Genomic DNA, 19,792 nt, shown 5'->3' on the forward strand with positions numbered 1-19,792 from the left:
ATACTCTGCAGTTGACACAAATACTGGCTTTGGCTTCACCACGTAGGAATACTGAGGTTCAACAAAGCCACTGAATGATCCCTAGAAAAACAATGGGCAACGCACTTTTGAAACACTTTACTCCATCAGGAATAGGGTTATCAATGACAAGCTTTTCACTATTGTAGCAAATGTTTGTATCAGCATGCACAGCAAGAAGAGAGCTAACATTCTGTGATTTTAATTTAGACAAAAAATAATGATGGGGCCATATAACAGGCAGTAAAAATCCACCCTGAAGTTCTTACAAGAACTGAAGTTGTGTATCGTAATTTAAGGGATTTTTACAGTTACACAGCCTAATCAGCACTTCTTATTTAAACACTATTTTCAGCAATGATTTCAGAAGCATATACACAAGCAGGGTTATCAGTACTAACTGAGACACTATTATATATAACACATACAAAAATGCTTGCCAAGCTTTTATCTTACAAATTGTATTGGCATATGAATGGTATTTATAGACTCTAAATTAAAATAAGACTTTTTGGTTTTGTTTTTTCATCAACACTGTTTGTCAGACAGGTCATGCTCATACATGATATTGTATTCTGGAGCTGACCTGCATTCCTTTTAAACCATTTAATCACACACAGCTGACCAACATTCCTGAATAAAACCATCTAATCAAGTGCATTACAAATACCCCAAATGGTCACTATCTCAAATACATGTACAAGTATGAAACAAGTACGTACAAGTGTGAAACGTGCAGTATCCAAATATCATTTTCCTAAAAGTAAATGACATAAAAGTAGAAGACCTGTCCAAAGTACTCCTTTCTCCACGTTCAGTGTGCACATGTGGTTAAGGTTGCACCACATAGTTGGCCTTGCACATAAACATTAGAAGACATCACTGTAATTCATATTCAAGTTTGTTTTTTACATATCTCAAAAATGTAGTTTAACAAGAAAGAAATATAACAGCTTTTAACTTCTAGGCAAAAGTATTACATAAGCTAAAAATGCATCATGCTGCAGCTCCTAGATAGCTCAAGTAATGAATCATGGGGAACTGTATTTCCTTTCATGTCAAAGTTACTGGGGGCAGATGACAAGTTTATCAAGGTTGTTACTGTCTGATGACCGTGTCCCAGGGGATTTAAATTAATTAAAAGGGGTGGGAACAGGGGAGTTTAGGTACAAGACTGAAGTGTTTTCCCAATTTCCAGAGACTCTTCCAGAGCACTGCTACATGCTGACTGATGTGGGCATGCTTGCAGTACTGCTGAGTGTGCTCTGTGGGCAGTAGTTTTCCAAAATGCCAAACTAGTACAAATTCACTTATATTTCCTACATGCATCTCTCAGGCTTTTGCAGTCCTGACTCATCAGAGTAAATTAAATTTAAGAAGTTCTGTTGTTGAAAGGTGAAAGCACACAAGAGCAGTGGAAGGCGGAAAGGTAAATAAAAGGTAAACTTTAAGAGACAGGATGGAAAACGTGCCTATGAAAAGTAAGGGGGAAACGAAATAGGCTAGATCACAAAGAAGAAAACCCAGCCAAGGGTTCACTTCTCTGCTCTCCTCCTGCTGCCATCAGATGCCTGGGTGGCAGGGCGTTACTCGTGCTAACCTCTTTGGAGGACTCCTTTTTTCGGGCACCCCTGCAGTGTCTGAGGGGCAGCCGGCGGGTTTCTGCCCGGCTCGCCGAGCACCTGCAGCGGCGGGGCGCAGGAGCACCTTTAGCAGCACTGTGCCAGAAAACGCTGGTTTCTTGCCAAGGCAGGTGGGACCAGCTCGATGGGAAGGTGCACAAGGATGCCACTGCCTCTGTCCTCGTTGACCTATGAACCAGAGAAGCTTTCCAGGTTTTATAGTGGACCAAAATAAATTAAAAAAAAAATAAAATAAAAAATCCACCCCCCAACCAAACCCACCGAGTTTTATTTCAAACAGATGTGAGCGGATTGAACTCGGCACTTTCAAGGTTCGAGCTCTGCATTTCCATTATTTTTAGCGCGGCGGGGTGCCACGCGCTTCGCATTGGGCACGCCGGAGCAGTCTTCGGGCGCCGCGGGCAATCGCTCCTCACGATCGCGGGGCCCGCGGGGCGCGGAGACTCGGCGGTGGTGGTGGCGGAGGCAGGATCGGTGGCGGAGGCAGGGTCGGTGGCGGAGGCAGGGTCGGTGCCGCCGGCAGGCTCTGTGGCCGTGGCTCCGGGGGCAGCGGTGCCCCCGCCCCACAGCGGGGTCCCGCGCAGCCTCCGCGCCCCCGCCCCGCGCCGCCGGTCACGTGGCAGCGCCCCCCGCATTGTGACGCAGCAGGGCCGCCCCCTCCCCTCCCTCCTTCCCTCGCTCCCTGCTTCCCTCTCCCTCTCCTCCTCCCGCTCCTGCCGGCCGCTGCCCGGTGGCAGGGCAGGGGCGGAGGGCGGGGCGGCGGGAGCCGGGCCGCTGCCGGATCGCTGCCTGCACCGGCGGGGAGTGGCGGGGGGCGGCAGCCGAGAGGCGGCACCTGGGTCCTTTCCCCGTCTCCATCACTCCCGGCTGCCGTGGTACGGCCGCGGCCGAGCGGAGCGCAGGGGTGAGGTGAGGAGAGGGGAGCGGAGCGGGCGGGGGCTTTGTTGCCGCCGACAGCGCTGCCCCCGGGGCGGCGGGAGAGGGGGCGCGGAGCCGAGCCCGGGGTGCCCGGAGCCGAGCCCGGGGTGCCCGGAGCCGAGCCCGGGGTGCCCGGAGCCGAGCCCGGGGTGCCCGGAGCCGAGCCCGGGGTGCCCGGAGCCGAGCCCGGGGTGCCCGGCGGGGGGTGCGGGTGGTGCTGGAGGCGCTTCCCCCCGCCCAGGCGTCCCCGGGGGCGCCGGAGCGGGGCTGCCGGGCGGCGGGAGACGCGGGCTGCGGGCGGGAGCGGCGGCGGGGGGCGAGCCCTGGCCCCCGCCAGCCCGCCCCGGGGAAGTGCTTTGCGCATGAAATCAGGGCTGAACGCGGGGGGTTTCGCCGGGGCTGAGCACATCCGTGATGTCAGTCGTGCGAAGTGCCGCCGCGAAGCCCTTGTAAGCTCTGTGTAAGCCGCGGACGCTCGCAGCCGCCGCTGAGCTGCCGCTGCTCTGCTCGGAGCCGGGCGTCCGGGCAGGCACCCAGCCTCAGCACCCTCCTGTCCCGCCGGGCAAGCCGAAATCTGGAAGAAAATCAAGCAGGAGTTGCATGTTTGTAGCTGTGGGGAAGCAAATGCCAAGTTGTCTGGTAGGAACATGCTCCAAGGCTTATACTTGGGTCAATCCAAAATCGTGTTTTTGCAGCAGCGGGGATTAAACCTTTTTCATACCTCTATCAATGAGTGTTTTATGTGAGCAGATGTAATTTATATAAAGGAGAGCTCAAGGATCAGGTTTTGATGGTACTGGATACAAACCAGCCGCTCTCAGTCTTCATTGTCAGTGTTATCACCTCAGAGCACTTTCAATGGTTGGCTTAAAGCCACATCTCTTACAGAGATATTAATGAGTCACAACTGTTCCTCTAAAAGTCCCCTCACCCCCAAACCCACTAAAAAACTGCTAGTGCCTGTGTTTTCCATGGAAAATCTTACCATCTTAGCCTTGTTTTATGCCTCAGCATTCCAATAGCAAAAGGTAACTGAAAAAAGTTTTTAAAAAATTATTCTGAAGCAGATCACTTGACTGTTGGACCCTTTTCTGTTATTTGAATGGCTGAAGAAAGATACGCAGTCATAGCATTGGGAAATCAAGACAATTTTATATTTTGTGCAAATAGCACTGATCCTGCAGCCAGAAATTACATTGAATGATGTGCATTTAACCTTGTGCAGCATGCTGTAGCAGACTTTTAATGGTGTCCTGCCCTTACTGAGTTTAGGAGTTATGTGCACTGCATGTGCTTCCAGCAAGCCATAAAAAGCATGACCTGTTGCCTTACTACCACCCATAAACATGAGTTTCTTCACCCTAAAATCGTCTGCAACTAGTTCATGTATGAGCTTATGGTTGGTGGACTTTGTAAGCCACTTCTGTCTTGATACTGCTAAGCCTGAAAATGTGCCTTGTGCAATACTGGAGCCATATTTAGCAGGATTAGATTTAGCAGGTAAGCTGAAAAACTGGTTTCAAGACCAGGTTTGTGAGGGCTGCTCAAGGGCTAGTTCAAACACAGAAGTGCTTTTTGTCTGAATAAAAAAAATTAGAATTTGACCTGCTCAGTTGTCAAAGAGACACCTGCCTCATCGTTGCAGTTACAGTACAAAAATTTTAATTTTTCCTTCAAGTATTCCTTAGTTAGCACAGATAGCCCATGTGTGAAAAGGCCTGTAGTGAAAAGACTCCCTTTGTAAGGTGTGATATGCTTAATTTCTGCATGTTTTCATGTGTCAAAGATGAACTTAGGCACACTCACCATTTTGCTTAATACAGTCGTGTACACTGCCTTAAACTGGCAGTTTACTTCTTTTTCAGGTGTAGTGATTTCTAGTCCTTGTCACTGATCTCAGTGTGCTGCAGAAAGTACGTGTGTGACTTGTAGCTTGTTGAAAAAGTGAGTAAAATAGAACTACATCAGAGTACTGGCCCAGTGTAGAATTACCTCCAAAGTCAAGCAGTGAGTTAAAAAAAACCTCTGTCGTTTTTGAGCAAGCAGTCCAGTGCAGGCTACTCAAAATGCTTTTAAGTATTATTTTGGCATGAGGAGATGGGCAGTCTTTCAGGTAAGGAAGTTCTGTAGAAGATAGTGTCTTACATTAGCTAGAAGCTGCTTGTCTTAATATTTTTTTCTCTAGCGACAGCAACGTGGAAAGTAAGTATGTCATGAGTTCTTTGGGGCCAGCTTCTGAGTTTACAAAGAGCCATATGTAAAATTAGACTGCTTGGACAAGTTGACTGAAGGTACCCTTGAAGATTCAGTCCCTTCATGGAGTATTGTGAGTAAGTGATAAGTCATTTTTTTCATAATTGCAAAACCATGATCCTGAATATTACATATTTTGTAACTGTTTCTTAACTGGGCATCACCAGAGGTTGAAAAGCTATGAACAGTCCCAGTTGTCCAGTTTTCCTGGCAGCTGAAATCTGTTCCCATGTTGACTCTGTAAGTGCAAGAAGTCTTCATCCCACACACTCCTGAGGTGGAATATCACCTGCATTGGCTTTCTTTCTCACAGCTCTCTTTCTCACAGTCCACTTCTGGGATGTCTCAGTGTCTCAGACCTACACCTACTTCCACAGTAGCTCTGTCCTTGGATGCTTATCTGATTAGAAGCAGGAAGGGGAAAGCATGACAGCCCTGCCACAACTGCTATAGCTTCTGCCCTCTGAGGTGGAGACATGCAAGTAGCGCTGCCTCCACAGGTGAGAAGATAGCAACAAGAAAGGGGAGCAAGCAGCCAGAGACAGCCCTGTGAGGTGACTGATCTTTCATAGACAGCGGCACAGAAGTCCTGCTGACAGTGGTGCAGGGATGATGGTACTTGCGACACCTGACATTTGCTGTCGTGGAGCGGTGATGCTGCACCTCAGGAGCACAAAGGCCAGTAGTTCAGCAGCCTTTATGGGAAGCAGCACGTTATCTTCTTCATCTGGTGTTTAAATGTTTTAGCTGACTAGAAGAAGTGGATAGCAAAGCTTTATCTGCACCCTTGTCTGTCTCTGATTGTGTGCATGGAGCTCTAGAGGCAACCCATGAATCATGAACAAGGAGGCAGGGAACAATTCTTTTTTTTTTTTTATTTCAATTTTACTAGAATAAGCCTGCGTCCCCTTTCAGGTGGATGTCAAGAGGAGAATACTCTCATCCTTCCTTATGCAGCCGTAATAATTAAAGTTAATGCCAAGTAAAATAAAGAAAAGTTTATACTTTTCATATGCAAGTCTGTAAGTAATCTCTTTGCCAGTGCCTTACTGTGTGTTGCTAAGCAAGTACAGTGGTTTTTTACAATTGAAATGTATATGTTCCTTGTCAAAATGAAAAATATGTTAGAAAAAGTTGAGAAACATTGGATTTTGGAAGGGTAAATAGTAATTCTTTTCAACTCGTGTCCAAATAGGACTATAACTAAACTAAACTAAAGGAAATGGTGCTTAGATAATTGGCAGGAGGACTTAGAGTAGCGTTGTGTCTGCGCTCCCTCTTTTTCTGGCAGATCTGTTGTTTCTCTAAGGAGGTAGAGAAGATAGGCTTACATGAAGCAGGTGCATAGTAAACACAAGGGAACTGCTTTTTAAATGCAAATGTGGTTCTACAATAGATTGATATGCACAGTGGAACCATTGGAAACAAGAAGATAGAACATATGCATCAGATACTTTATTGATTTAAGTCCCTGAGAAAGTTTTAAACTGAGAGGGGAAAATTATTAATTAATTTTTGTAGTAGAAATATTGTCTGCTATTTACCTAAGGTGGAATGGTGATTTTGTCTTCTACAATAAAGCTCCAAGTTATTGAAAGTTCTGAAGGTCTTAGTCCTGAGTTATCAAAGGAAAGTGCAACTCAGCTATCACAGCTGGGGCAGTCCTTCATTAGATATGTTTTCCTGTATGTTAAGGAGTGTTTTCAAAAGCTTATTTTGAATATGAATATGGTTGATTTGCACTTCATAAAGAGTTACTAAGCAGTGCTTGAAAGTGTTTTTTTTCTGGTTGAAACATAGCATTAGGTTTGTGAGTTTTGCTGTAAGCATTTCCTTTTTGGTGCAATTTCCTCCTCAGTTCTTGTTTGCAGTCAAGCTGTTGGCATTATTTTTGTTTATACCAGATAAAAAGCATTGTCTTACTTATCTTTTGGACTCAATACAGTGTACTACATGACCTCTTCTTATATAAAAATCCTCCCCCTTTTCCCCCCACTTCTGTTTTATTGTTACTGAATCAATCTGGACCTTTCCATTTAAAATTAAATTCTAATCAAGAACTTAGCACTTCCCTTAAAACCCCCCCCCCCCCCCCCGGTTTTAAGCAACTTGTTTACATCTGTGACTAAAAAATCAGACTCTGCTGCATAGCTTTCTTGGAACAGGCTGCCCAGAGAGGCTGGGAAGTCTCCTTCCTGGACCAGCCTGGATATAGTCCTGTACAGCCTGCTCTGGGTGAGCTTCATCAGGGGGACTGGATTTGATGATCTCCAGAGGTCTCTTCCAACCCCAGCCATTCTGTGAATCTCTGATGTGCATCACAGGGGCATGCATGTGATTGTGATTTGGAGCTGTACTTCTCTGTGGGTTATTCATCCATGTCGTTCTTTTGCAGGATCTTGCTATACTGTCTGGCCTCTTTTTTTTTTTAGAATTAGGAAATAACCTTTAACTGCTTCTATGTGCATACCTCATGTTCTCTTTTACTAAAATTAGGATATAAATATTCTGCCTTTTGTATGCTATGCTGTCAGTTCCAGTTGAGTCACAGTAGTAAATTTATGAAGATCCCATAAGCTGATTTTGAATGGGCTCAAGATTTTAAATACTGAAATTGTTAGCCTGTTGAGGCACTTATTTGAATATTTGTAAAAGCTGGCTCCAAGATGCTTTTAAAAGCAAACAAAAAAAGGGCCAAACAAAATGAATCAAAATATATCTGGGAAATAATACTGCGCACAGAAGCAGAAGAGTGCTAGTAAGGTAAATAAGCTGTGTCATATTCCCTGACCCACATTCTACCATGCTAAGTATAAGTGTACTCATTTCTCTTGTTACATGGAAAGAGTCTTAGGGTATGTATCCAAATTATGTTAATGTCTAGGATATTACCATTTTGCAAACTCATATATAGAGCTCTGGATAAAGCACAATATTTGTGCTTGTTGCTAGGACATGGCCAAAAACTTATCTTGAGTTACAGAATGGAATCACCAGCAAAATGAGTTATACTTACATCATTAATTATTTGCTTCTCGTTAGCATTGAAACTCTGACAGGCTTAGTGCTATGACCACTTCCCTGGGTGAAGAGCCTTTTTCTAATAAGCAGTCTAAATTTCCTCTGACATAACTTCAGGCCATTTCCTTGGGTCCTGTCACTGGTTACCACAGAGCAGACATCAGTGCCTGCCCCTCCTCTTCCTCTCACAAGGAGGCTGTCACTGCAGTGACCTCAGTCTCCTCTTCTCCAGGCTGAACAGACCAGGTGACCTCAGCTGCTCTATATAGCTTCCCTTCAAGGTTGTTCACTGTCTTCATTGCTCTTCTTTGGACACTTTCTAACAGCTTTAGATTTTCCTTACATTGTGGCACCCAAAACTGCCCCCAGCAATCAAGGTGAGGCCACCCTAGAGCAGAGCAGGACAATCCCTCCCTTGCCCATCTGGTGATGCTGTGCCTGATGCACCCCAGGATGTGGGGTATTCTTCTTTAGTTAAAAAGAACGGAGAGTAGTGCTTGTGTAGGTATCAAATTGACATTTATAAGGTAGAGGAATTCTTCCATGTGCTTCATGCACCCCAAGATACAGTTGGGCCTTTTGACTGCCAGAGCATACTGTTGACTCATATACAACTTGCTCTTGATCAGAACCATCAGATCCTGTTCCATGGGACCTTTCATTCCTTCTCCAGCCTCTCAGTCTGTCCTTACAGCCAGGACAGCCCTGTCCCAGGTGCATAATATGGCTCTTGCCCTTGTTCAGCTTCATATGGTTGGTGATTGCCCAGCCTTACAATTTGTCAAGGTGTCTGCAGGGCATCTCTTCAATGGAGTCAACAGCTCCTCCCCGTTTAGTGGAATTTTCTGGAATGGTGCTGCCTAGTGACTGGAGGTTTGCCATGTTTGAGTGCTGAGATGCTCAGGTCCAGACAACTAATTGGAGCACAACTATGCATGTGCTCAGGGTTTCCACAAAGAGACAGGCAGCAGCACAGAATGTTTATCCCTGCACCCAAAACTGTATGTATTTCACTAGCTTTCTTCTTCCCATGATAAATTAGCCTGTATGTAATCCCTGCTGCTGTGATCCAATTCCTACCAGATCTCTAACTGTCAGAGTCAACATTAGCTCTTGTGTGTCTTTACACCCTCCTGGTAAGATGGCAAAGTATGCTGAATAACTGCATTCCTTCTTAACTTGTCCTCTGGTTGCGATTTAGCAAAATGCACATAAAATCTCCTCAGAGTGAATTATTCAGAATGCAGTCAGTTTAAGAGCATGTGTGGATTCCTCTGGTCACTTGCTGGACAAATGGTAGTAAGCCATCCTTGAGAAGATGTAGTGTCTGTTGTAGTTTGTAGGGAGTAGAGGCTAGAGCCAGTAGAGCAGTTGTAGTGTTGCTGCCATGCAGCAAACCACTGCTGGAGGAGAGGAGGTCCTGAATTTGAAGAATTTTATCAGCTCTGGGTTTCTGAATCACCATAAATTCTGCCCCTGTTAGCAGCACTAATAAAAGGCATTGGTGTCAATGGCTTTGAATCAGTAGGTAACTAATGTGCCTGCTTGGGTTAGGGGTTCAGAACCCAGTGTTGGTTCTGCATTGGAATGGAAAGGAATGAGTGCTATTTACATGTCACAAGGTTGCGCCCAGCTGCCTGCAGAGTGTACGCTGTTTCTTCATCAGACAATAAAGCTGGGTGAATTGCTGTCCGTGAAGGTTCAGGTTAATCTGGCCTGACTCTGTGAATCTTCACAGGAAAGGCCAACCAACACATGGTTCAGGAGTATAAAGGAAGTCCTCCAGGAGTACACAGGAAGCAGGTTGTGTAAAGGGAAGAATTAGCACAATTCTAGCTAATGGAATTTAGCAAAATGGACACTCTCCAGCATATGTTCCTCATCAGGTCCCATATGCTTTACAGTATGCTTCCTGGCTTTGCTTTTTGCAAATGCAGTTTTTAGATGAACATATCTACAGTAGCACTATTTCTGGATGTGTCTACACTGCAATCGAGTAGTGTGATTGCAGGACATGCAGACAGCTCTGTAATTTCTTTGATCTGTATGTGATGTGAAGACATGCCAGCCTAGACTTACGGGAGGGCTTTCCAAGCCTTCTGGACAGATCATTAAACTGTCCTGAAGTCTGCTTTCATCTGTCTGCACTGCTATTTTTAACTGTCCTCTCTAGATTTGCACTGTCGTGGATATGCCTACACATGCTGACATAAATTCATGACTGCATGCCCACTCCATGCCTCCTGCAGCATTGTTGGTGGATGCTCTGCATCTGGGTGCATATCCCTTATTCTTTGTACTGAGGTAGTCTGTGTTTCCTTGGAGTTTAAGTGACTCTCACTATTTAATTCCCCTCTGTAAGGAATTATTGAAAGGGCAATAAAGTGTCAGAGAGACTTCTGGCAAATTTCCACTCCCAAAATTAGTTTTATAGTCCTTATTCCAAATTTGATTGTTAAGTTCAGCCTTAAAGAACTATCATATCCAGGCCATACATTTTGCAAGTGTTAAATTTCTGATGAGAGACCATATTAAAGGAGCAATGTTAGAAAGTGAGCATTTTAAAATGTTCTGAAGCAAAACATAGAATCAAGAGCACAATTATGGGAAGAAAAAAGTGAAGTTATATGAATGAAAGGAAATATCAGCAAAACCAGTAAGGTCACTATAACAGAAAAAACACAGTCCAACTCTGTTAAAAGGATTTGAAATTATTTTTAAGAGAAGGAATGTGTATGTTTTCTCAGCATCTCAGGGGAGATCCTTGCACTGCTAAGAGTTTATTATTTTGGTTTGTGGGGTCTTTTTTTTTGTTAGTGTATGTAATAAGGGTTATTTTTGGTTCATCAGATTAATTGTTAAGTTACTCCCTATGCTTGAAAATTAAGTCAGTGAACCTTCTTATTAAGGTACAATATTGTATGAGTGAGGTATACACATTATAGGAGTGAGCAGGTATACTCGCACATCAGATTTTAGTAATTTTTTTAATGCAGAAATTGATTTTCTTTCTTCATTTAAAACCAGTCAACCAACCAACCAAAAAGAAAAAACCAAACCTGCAGAGAACAGTAGAACTAGTCTGTATCTAAGGATATAGTCTGAAACCATCTATCAAGTATCTAATTCTTTGTGCATTTTTCATGCTATTTAACAGGGACAAGGGAGAAAACATGGCTTAAAAGTTAGAACATAAAAGGATTAATTAGTGCAATTTTTTTTTCATGCCACAAAAATATTTCACATAAAAGCAGTACTGTCAAAGAGGAATACAAAATAGACTTTCAACAAAACATATGTTACTGTGACATGAGAAATGCTGTAGAGGACTAAGGTGAAGCTGAGCTTTTGGGCCTAGTGGAATGCTACAGCTTATTTGTCTGCCAAGAAAATATTTTGTTTCTAGATAAATGGTTTAACTGAAATAAGTAAAATATTCTCTCATCTGTTATCAAACAATTCTTTAAAAGAAGTGTTTCTTATTCCTGTCCTTGACACCTTTCTGAGGAAAAAGAACAGCCTTAGTTCACTGGATGCTGTACAAGAATGCAAGCTAAGCCTGGTTTTAGCCACGCTTGGTCTTGAATAAATGATCTAATTCTTTTCACCTATAAAATGAGAAGAAAATAGAGGCAAGAACTGCAGATTGACAGTAGCAATATCTTGTATTGTGGTGATCAAACAGTGCCTATTATTTTTGTTATTAAAGGGATTCATTCTTTATCTTGATCAGCTCCAGCACCTTCAAAGTGTGAGGCTCACAGAGTGGGACATCCACCACTTCTCTCTTAACCTGTTCCAATGTCTCACTAGTCCCACAGTAAAGGATTTGTTCCTAGTACCCAAACTAAAATGATTGTTTTTCAGTTTGAAACTCTTGCCCCTGGTTTTATTTGCACAAGTCATGGTATAAAATGTCTCTCCAGCTTTGTTGTAGGCCTTCTTCAGGTACCAAAGGCCACAGTGAGGTCTACTCAGGGCCTCCTCCAAGCTGAATAATCCCAGTTCTCACAGGAGATGTGTTCTATCCCTTTTATCATCCTTATGGCCTGCTTCTGGGCTTGATACAACAGGTCCATGTCCTTCCTTTGCTGGGACCCCAGAGCCGGACATTAAAGTGGGGTGTCACCAGAGCAGAGGGGCACAATCCCCTCCCTCCCCTGCTGCCCACGCTGCTTTGGATGCAGCCCAGGACAGTTTGGCTCTCTGGGCTGTGAGTGCTCATGGCTGGGTCATGTGCAGCCTCTCATCCACCACCACCACCAAGTCCTTCCTGGGGTGCTCTCAAAACCTTCATTCCCAGCCTGGACTGATATTGGGGATTGCCCTGACCCAGGTGCAGCACCTTGCACTTGATTTTGTGGAACCTCATCTTGAGCCTGTCCAGGTCCCTTTGGATGGCATCCCACCCTTCAGGAGTGTCAGCTGCACTATCAGCCTGATGTCATCAGCAGCCTTGCTGAAGAAACAGTTTATTGTGGTGGCCAAGAACTGGCACAGGTTTCTCAGAGGTGGTGGAGTCTCTCTCCATCCTTGGAGATCCTAAGAAGCCACATGGATGCAGTCCTAAGCAGCAGGCTCTAGACGAGGCATGGGCAAGACGTTGGACTAGATGTTCTCCAGAACTCCTTTCCAACCTCTGTTTTGTGATTCTGTGAAACACTGTGAAAAGAAGAAACATGTTATAATTCATACACACAAGGCTACAGGGTCTGTGATGGTAACCTTGCACACAGCTAAGCACAAGCCAAAACATGGCATGGCTATGGCCATGAAGCATGTGCTTTCATGTTTAGGTTGTCTTCATTGAGCCTGTTGGTGTCAGATATATGTGGTAAGTGAACTGCAGTGAGAGCCACCTTCCACTTCTGGCAGTGATCTGTACAGTCTGGACATGCGGACAGATGCACAGGAACACCTGTCTGCTCCCATGCTTCTTGTTCTGGCCCTTCTGGTGTGTTTTTCTGCAGCTTCCTGTAAGCCCCTTTGTTTCCAGCCTCTGGATGGGGATAATAATAATGCTTTCTCATTCTGCAGTCTGTAAGACTGTGAATGAATTGAGGCGTGCTTGTGAAACACTTCGACATTTCTGATGAGCTTCCATGAAAAAACTGCAAGGATATCTTCCACTTTCTATAGGGTTTTGGCAGTTTAAATTTTTAAATAAATTTAAAAATTAGGCTAGTTAAATGCTGCATGGGGAGCACAAGAAATGAAAATGCACACCTGATATTTCTGAGTAGTTTGGGTGTGCTCTGCATAAGACAGACCACCTTTTGCAAAGCGTTGAAGTGGGATCCTTCATTTAGTCCCTGCATCAAAATCAGTACAAGCAAAGAATGTGCATAAATTTTGTAACAGCATGGTTTTTGATGCAGTGAGGTAGTGAGGATCATTTCTTAAATATAGTTTAATTTTTCTTTTTTTTGTGTGAAGGGTTTGAGGAATCTCTGAAGACACTAAAAAATTTCAGCTTAAAATAATGGTACAGCTTCTGTAATTGGCATTTCTCCCACCTCATCCTGCACTGTATTACAGCACTAACAGCTGCACAACTGAATAGTAGTGCTGGTTGTATCTGCTGCCCATAACATTTTAAACAAACAGTGTTGTATGGCAGTGCTCTATATAGGATAGCATTGTATAACTGCAGAGGTGCAGTTGCAATCTGTTTCTCAAATGAGAAAATAATGATGGTTTCAGAAGACAGCATTCTGGTTTCAGGGGCATAGATGTCTCTCAGAAATAATTTAGCTGCTTTTCACTGCATATTTCAGTTTCCACCAAACAGTAACTGAAATAAAAGGTTCGTTTTCAACAATGCTTACATTTACAATAGTTTACACTATTTAACTTTTAAGAATTTTTGCAAACAACATCACAGGCTATGTCTACAGAATAAAGTATGACAAATTGTGATGTTTCTCTACTGTCTTCATTTTAATTTTATCAAAATTAAAATATTTGCATAGATGTTAGTTGCCTAGTGTCATTTCTAAGTCAGAGAAAAGTTAATGTTTGCAGTAGAAATTACAATATTCTCAGTATTTTCAATATTTTTTTGCTTTAAAAGTTAATACCTGTAATATATGCATATATTATTTGTCAAATTTTTTTTATTCATCAGGTAGTCTCAAATGAAAGTGGGGTGGTTTGAATGACCAGGAGCATGAGTTCTGGAGTGAGTTTTTGAGTTCAAGGTTTTTTGAGTTTGAGATTTGGTTCTTTTTGTCCGTGTGCACAGATATATGCTATGTGTGATGTACCCTGCGTGAGGTTGGCTCACGTCCTAAACTGTAGCGTGATGCCGGTTACCCGCTGCTGCCCCCTGATCCTGACTGTTAGTGAAGTTCACCTGTGTCAGTGGAAAATTTGACTTTGAAATTTGGAGTGTCAGAAAATGCTTGAGTATAGCTCTTAGATATTCTAGCCAGTTTCAGGGCACAAAGGATGGGGCAATGGAATTGACAGCCCAAAAATATAAAAAGAGAGAATAAAAAAGGGTGTAGTTGGAAGGCAGAATAGGAGAGTGGTTTGAACTTTCGTGTTCTGAAAACATTGTATATTGTGATCTTTGAAGCAGAGAGTCTACTTACATATGAGTTTTCCCTTGAATTTATAATTTAAGCTCACATGAAGCAAAAAAATCATCATGGGACTGAATGCAGGATTTTGGCAGGGAAATGTAAATAAGGCAAGTTCTAAATTTCTAACTTCAAATACAGTATTTGAATGTTGCAAACTTAAGAGCACTGTGTGGCATTAATTATTTTCCAGGATATTTCTAGAAATAATTGAGCAGGCAGGCCACTATGGGGCTACAAGGTGTTGAAATTCTACTGGACTATTATTGAATCTAGGTTGAGTAATTTTAAATGGGAAAAGCAAAGTTGCAAGGAAGCGTTTGAAGACTTCCTTTTACTCACCCATGTAATAATAATAATAATTTAAAAAACCTCAAACCCTAATATGACCTAACATTGCTTTCAACATTAAAAGTATGTTTAGCACAGATATTTTAATTTTACATTACTTGGTTTTATTGAAACAACACTTAAAATTGTTGGAGTCCATCAGGGTAAAGGGTTGAAAAGAGACTTTGCCCCAGACACTGAGAAGAAGGATCTCCAAGTTGGGGTGAGCAAAATCTCACCCACAATGCCCCCTGAAAAGGTGTATGCTAATGATACTGGAAAGTTCTATAGTTTCTCTATTATTCTTGGTTAGAATTTAGTGCAATGTTTTACATATTCCTAATCTTCACTCTTGGTTGGTACCCTTCCCTCAGACTCTGCCCCTACCTTAGTCTAAATAAGTTATTGTAACCTACTCTGGCCCTCGCCTTTCCAGCACACCACGTACCTTGTTTGCATTCTTGGTTGTTGTTGTGATTTGTTATTTTCTCCTTACTAAAGTTCTTTTGTTTCTCAAAATCACTAGATCGTACCTGCTTCTTACTTCATCTCACTGCCCAAGGAACCTTCACCCTGAAATCCTCAGGTAGCACCTGGTTGTCTAATCCAGGCCCACGCTCCTACAATAAATGAAATGTGTTCTTCAGTGAAAAGAAAATGCATCTTAGAAAGATTTATGGGGATGATATACTGATTAAATGGGTTCTGTGTGTTTTTCTATGATCAGTACCTGCAGAAGATAAGGCGACTAAGGATGCAAAATATTAAGGAGAGAAACTAAAGTCAGGATTTGTATAACAAAACTGCAGTATCAAATAATATAATTTAATTGAAATTATTGTACTGAGTAAAAACTTATGAAGGATTGCTGCCCCAGTGCTACTGCCCCTGGTGCTGCTGCAACTAATTCAGAGAAAGGAGAGAAACCTCAGTTTATGATTTGAAACGAGAATGCAGTGAGTCACATCTGCTGTATTAAAGATGTTGACACAGGATCCTCCACCTCCCCCCAATGCATGATTTGGAAAGGCTGAGCTCTGCTATGCTTGATTTCATCCTAACATAAGTGCTGGAGCTACGTTAGCAGTGGTAGTTACCATAAGCCCTGTGTTGCTCTGTCTTACTTTGGGGCCAAGTATCTGGTTCCTTGTGGATGTGGTTACTAGGGTGTATTATTTTTGGATTTTTACATAAGAGCTAGGCTACCAAAAGAAGGCATATTTTTTATTTCTGTAGTTCATGAACTCACAACAGCCCTGCAGATGTTCGATATTCATTACCTTTGCCAAAAGACCAGAGGTTGTGAGTGCTTTGACAGTACAGTACTTTTCAAATTGTACCTAGAGTAAAAAGTTGTTAAATCAAAATATTATGCATATTTTTATGTATCAACTTCTTCTTGAATTGACTGGGAACCATATCAAGCCATTAATTTCTTGAATGTTCAGCTTAATTATCCAGAAATGCACATCTCTGTAGGTCTGGCTCAAGTAAATATGAGGGCAGTGTACACACACATTTTCTTCTATGATGTTTCTTTACTTTAGTAAAGTTTTGTGCTGCTTTGAAGTGGTTCTAGGTGGGCTCTCATGGGCTTTACACTTTCAGCCACCATATAATAGTTGAATTTTCATTTTTTCCACATATTTCCATACAGAACGTGTAGTGATTGATGTCTCAAGAAGCAGCGTATGGTATTTTACAAAGCCTGATGGGGAATGTAGACATACAAAGCAAGATGTTATTAGTATTCAAATAATTAATTCCTTCTTGTTTGATGATGTTACTGAAAGTTAGTTACACAGCTGTGTTTTCTGCGTGTACATTAGTATTGTACTGGTTGTATAAAATACCTCAGGACTCGGGTCAGCTGATTTCCCAGTCCTTGTTTAGCAGTTGCCTCCTGAATTTAAGGCCGTAAGCACTGGCTTTATTGTGGAATGCACTGTATTTGTCACTAATATTCTTTGAAATAATGAAGAGAACTGCACATAATCTTGACATGAAATAACACAGCATTTTATGTCTCTCAGTATTCCAAGTGACCATGACTTGATCCATGTAAGTCTTTGGTTTGGTCTCAAATCTAGGTTTAATGGAGGATTTGCAGAAATGCTGAACAGCACTTGTACTTTTACATGATTGATGCAGTGTTCTTATATATATTTTACAGTTCTGCATTATAAATTATTTGATGTTTAAGTATAAAAAACAGATGAAAACCCCTAGCTTAAGTATTATGTATGCAGCGAAGATAGATATATACTCACAGATACTCTCTGTACTTGTGATTGTTGAGCCTCTACATATTAAAATGTATTATTCATTTCTGCCAACAGTCATGAGTCAGTGGAAAATAATGGGCGCAATCATTTGAAAAACGCACATTCACAATTTGCTTGTATTCATCTCAAAGTTCAGATTGCAGATGTGTAACCATTCATTTTACTATTCTCAGTGATGCGTGTAAGCCTCCTGAGGATTCACGTTTATGAACTTCCTGCATTGGCATTGGTAGAACAGATAGGTAACATTAAATAAAATTTATTTCTGCCATAGAATTTACTGATATAAGAGGCAGTTATTAAAAAGAATCAACACTCAACCTGATTTTGTTAGTTCAGCTGCTGAATTTCCACTAGTAAAGTAATAAATTCAATTTGCAGTGGACTTTTCCTGGTAATTGCAAACATTGTATGTACATTTTCTCCAGGGAGTCGCACTTTGGAATAGCAGTGGGTTTTTTTCCCCTGAAATTTGCAGGAAGTAGAGAAAAAATATGAATGTCTTTTAAGATTAGTTTGTAAAGAAAGCTTTTCTGGTCAGATTTCACACTTCTAAAATGACTGAAGAACAGATTTGTTAAATTCCTGATGTTCTGCTCAATCATAATTTTCCATGGAAAATTATGTCATACACAATCTCCAGATCTGTATGTGCATGTATTATTTTAACCTGGGTTTGGTGTTAGCATTAAGTTACCAGTACTCAAAACAAATATATTTGAAGATTCTTTGGCTAGTTCTGCTTAAGAAAATATTTTTAAAGCTCAGAGGAAGTACAGTGAACTAGTTACTAGCTGCACAATTTAAGCTTGAGGCTTCGTACATTCAGTGCTACAAAATATATCAATGGCAGGTTTCCCACTGTTGTGCATGTTCTGTTTTATTACTGGTTGTTCCAGATTCTGCTTTTGGTCTAATTTAATGTTATTCATGGCTTGATAGGATATGTATTTTTTTTTTCCTTTGGTTCAGTTACTTTTGTTTTGGTTTAGTCCACTCATTTGTACAATATCCTTTATGGTTTTTTCACCACTTAAAAGCAAAGGAAAATGCCCTTTCAAAGACCCTGACAGAACTGCTTTTTACATGTTGCTGAGATCTTGCAGTTTCAGAGGTTGTGTTGATTATGGGGTAGTACAATGTGATAAATTCAGTCTTGCTAGAGCCTTCATAAGAAAATATTGCACTATCAATTCATTGCTGTAATTTTGGCTGTTGAAAGTTTGGAATCCAAATTAGGAAAAAGAAAAAAGGCAAATTTTTTCTTATTAATATTTTAAAACACGTTGAGGCTCATGGCTGTGATGGGGAAGCAAGAAAAGCCCATGTTTTAATTACAGGTAGAGGGTAATATAATGTTTCCTAAGTGTATTTTAGATCTCCAACTGCAACATGGAAAATACAAGTTTCACTAGGACCAACAGAAATAAATTTTCTTTTCCCAAAAATGGAGTGGTTTAAACTAGTCAAGATGCTTGAAAAATTACAGCACTTGGAAAATATTTTTAAATATTTACAGATAACAATTTTTCTAGACATGGGCCTGCAGAATGGTAACATAATAAACTGCTTTGAGGGAGATGGCTTCCATAAAATTGAGAAAGTGAGAAAATCTCCAATGCTGATATTTACATCACTGTAATTCTGCAGAATGAAGGAAGTCATTCTCTTTCTTTTTTGGTAAACTTAATTTAGTGAACATTTAAAAAGAGGCAGTAATAATAGTTTTGCATTCCTCACTCAAACCCTGTAGCATTTGAGGTGCCCTGTCCTGGGTGATGGAAGTGGTGGTGGTTTGGAGACAGCACAGCTGCTTCTAGAACTTGTACATCATTCACTGGTGAAATGGGAAGGGTAATCAATGCTTACTTTTTTTAAGACTCAAAAGGGAGCTTTTCAAATATCTGAATTGAAAAGTTCATATATGTTACAACTTCAGTTAAGTTTGTTTTTGGAGACTGATATAGCAACTCTGGATTTCAGGTGGGTGGGTGGATATTTTACATTAAGAGCAAATCCTGCCTTCTTCTTCAGTGTAAATATGAATTTTAGGTTCTGTGGTAGATTAGGTAGAGCAAGATACTCTGTAGAATTGCTTATTATATTCAGTCCTGGTTTCTATATATACACAAGTATACAGCAGTGTATTTTCTGTCCTAGTGCGACTGCCAGCTGATTCTGAAAGATCTTACTTTAGACCTGGCTTTCCTTAAGGAAACAGCCACTCTCCTCAGCATTAAAGGATTAAGCATTCCATGCTTAAAAGGCCCTGCTAGGGCTTTAAAGAATTTGTACAAGCATTAAACTTACAGGCTGTGATCTGCTGTGATCTTGCTGGGAAGAATGTAGCTTCCTAAGTATTTTGGTGATGGGCTCTTTGGATCTATCAGTTAAGGGACAGATTAGTGTCTTTATCACTTACAGTTCTACAGATGTGCCTGATCTCTTGTGGAAGCTCTTTCATAAGCTGCTTAGTAGTTTCGTTGTGTGACTCTCCAGCACTTTATGGCTCTGCATGCGTTTCTGTAAATCCTCAAAGAGTGGTACTGCTACAAAACTCAGTTTTGCTGGTCTGCACTTGTGACAGTGCTGGATCTGTGGGTGTTTGAACAGCCAAAGAGGGTGAAATTCTTAATTAATGGTCAGAACTTTGAGAACTTGGCTCTAAGGGCTGGAAATAGTTGGATCTAGGATTTGTTAGATTGGCCTCTGACAGCTGCAGACAATACACTCTTTTCTT

At 41.7% G+C, this 19,792-nt stretch overlaps 1 protein-coding gene across 3 annotated transcripts in view; it reads left to right on the forward strand.

The window, feature by feature from the left end:
* The first annotated feature begins 2,471 nt into the window (after positions 1 to 2,471).
* SNCAIP (synuclein alpha interacting protein) overlaps positions 2,472 to 19,792 on the forward strand; it is a 93,294-nt gene continuing 75,973 nt past the window's right edge. For 2 of the 3 annotated variants that reach the window (XM_058827858.1, XM_058827860.1), the window contains exon 1: positions 2,472 to 2,570. The gene's annotated coding sequence lies outside the window, so the exon portion shown is untranslated. The remainder of the gene's footprint in view (positions 2,571 to 19,792) is intronic. The other variant, XM_058827859.1, reaches the window with a different exon arrangement.

This window comes from Poecile atricapillus, chromosome Z (genome assembly GCF_030490865.1).
Source record: "Poecile atricapillus isolate bPoeAtr1 chromosome Z, bPoeAtr1.hap1, whole genome shotgun sequence".
In the NCBI taxonomy this organism is placed as follows: Eukaryota; Metazoa; Chordata; class Aves; order Passeriformes; family Paridae; genus Poecile; species Poecile atricapillus.